A 2,489-nucleotide genomic window follows, 5' to 3' on the forward strand; every position below is an offset into this window, starting at 1 on the left:
ACGTAATGAGGAATCAATCAATCCATTGAAATTTTGGATTTTTGTCACGAAAAGGTCCAACGAAACAAGAAATCGATATCGGACAGCACCTAAAATCACTTACAACATACATGTAAAGTCACGCTCAAAATTAACTATCAATCAGTTCATTGAGAGCCGAGATAAATTCCGACGAATTTGGACGGACATGATTATTTCAATATACCATCCAATCGTTGAGTCGTATAAAACAGATCAGTTCAGTTACTACAAATCCGTATGAATAAAGACGAAACAAGTATCTCTTTTCCAAGAAATAATTTACCCAAAGAAATGTCCACTAAGGAGACGGTATAGAGCTCATTTAATATTTAATTTTGAAAACAAGAATAATTTTCACTACAAGATATTTAGCAAACAACAAAAGGAACAGCATAATAGAATTATGTGCATATTTAACTATGCTATAACTATTGGCCAATATTTGGACGCTCATCGTTAGTTATAGCCTCTTTTAGCTATTTCTAAATAGATACTGATATAAAATACTCTCCAGCATAGCAAGACGATCGCATACATGATGTGCATGTCAGACCATGCAATCGAACATATCTTATATTTGCAAAACCTATATGTGAGAAGAAATTGTCGTCTGATGGTTTCTTTTAGAAGTCAATCTGATGTGAAAATCTGTAAAATCGTAAATTCAAATACTGTAAGCAAGTCTTCAAAAACATATGGTGCACTTTCTAATATAACCTCAGCATACAGGTTGCTACATGTCATTTTGGCCAGACTCGGGCTTAACAAGTACAGACGAAGGATATGATAAGTTATGCATATCACATCTAAATAGGCAACATATACTAACATAAAAGCAAAATTTGCACAATTCCGCAGTCTAACTAAATATATATATATATATTGACAAAATAAAGCTGAGAATTAAACAAAGATACGCAACACTTACAGAGAAATCAAGCCAAACTTGATCCTAGTAAGGAAATGTCAAGTACAGTCATATACGATGATAAAAATCGTTAATGTTTTCTTCTCTAGCTGGCCATTTTATTACTTTGATATCTTTTTTGAGAATTGAGTTAAACCAACCATGAATAATTTTGGTTGATGCCAAATCGTCGTTTTCAGTAACTATAATATACTTCATCAAGTTGTTTTCAACATGTTCATGTGTCGTTTTCCTTATTTCATTTTGTCTCTGTTTAATATCCTCATCATTAAAAGTAGGCATGTCGAAGTATATGAAGTTTCTGCTCTTATTGCATCGGAGATTGTACATATTCGTCTCCCCCTGGGACAGAATCTCGGCCCCTAAAATGCGATTTGAATCCTACCATTCAACTTTATTAAGGGCGTCTTTGGCCTTTCGTCGGCATTTGTCATGTTCATTCAAGTTTTACACCGAAAACTTCTTCACCACGTTTTCGTAGGATTCGTTCGAAGCTATAAACTATCCTCCATCGAATGTCATAAAGTATAGTCATTATAACCAAGACACTACAAAGAGTAACCAGCAAACAAATCCCCGTTTTTAGCCATCTTTTTGATTTTTGATTCACAGTGAGCGAAAAACTTGTTTATATTATCCGAAACGTCAACAGTATATCTTTTTTCATTAGTTGGTTTTGGTGTCCAGCAAGAGTAGTTTCCCTTATTGTCTAATGTAACATTAGTATTTGTGAGTCATTCTACAACGTTTTCGGTTTCACAAGAGCACATGAAAGGGCTCTTGTCGAGATATAGTCTAAATGACTCAAATTTTTCTCTTTGGTAATATACCCACTTATAGACATGTATTGGTATAATAGTTAACTCATTAAAGGATAGGTCCATTTCTCTTAACTCTGGAAATGTTGTTATGATATCAAGTACCCCATCAAACATATTTTGAGATAAGTTTAACGATCGTAGATATCGTAGTGGTCCAAATGATTCGAGGTTTTGGAACCACATGTATTTGTACGAAATATCAAGATTGTGTATCATAGGGCACCAGTAAAATATTGTGTCATTAGTTTTTACCAGATGATAAAATTTGACATCCCTTAGTATCGAAGTCCTCAAGTGCTCAAGATGAGAAATGTTGCCTTCTCCAATAGTTATTTTGGAATCTATACCTGATAAATCCAGATATTTCATTTTATTGTTTCCTTCAAACGTTAAGTACAAAAAGTGTGGAGTGTCAAAATACGATACTTCTAAATGTTAAAGGCTGCTATTAACAAATTTAAGTTCTCGAAAGCCTCCTATTGCCATAAGATGCGTAATCCTGGCAAATTGTAACTTTTTAGGAGCGTAAAATACTATATTTGAATGTGGCATTTTATAGTGATTTTGGGTCTTTACATAAATCCAACAGTTGTCTTCGTTTCTATAAACGTTTAAAAAACAGGATTAGGAAATGCTAGTGGTAGGTACGAAAAATCAACAAGTTTCAAATTTGTCAATTGTACCAAAATCGTAAACAATTGTTCAGTCCAACCATCCAT

General features: G+C 33.6%; 1 pseudogene; it reads right to left on the bottom strand.

Moving 5' to 3' along the window:
* Positions 1 to 1,683: 1,683 nt before the first annotated feature.
* Positions 1,684 to 2,489, bottom strand: LOC148614381 (uncharacterized; annotated as a pseudogene).

The sequence above is a fragment of the Perna viridis genome, chromosome 6 (genome assembly GCF_037379345.1).
Source record: "Perna viridis isolate PV_CMFRI_1.1 ecotype Kerala chromosome 6, ASM3737934v1, whole genome shotgun sequence".
NCBI lineage: Eukaryota > Metazoa > Mollusca > Bivalvia > Mytilida > Mytilidae > Perna > Perna viridis.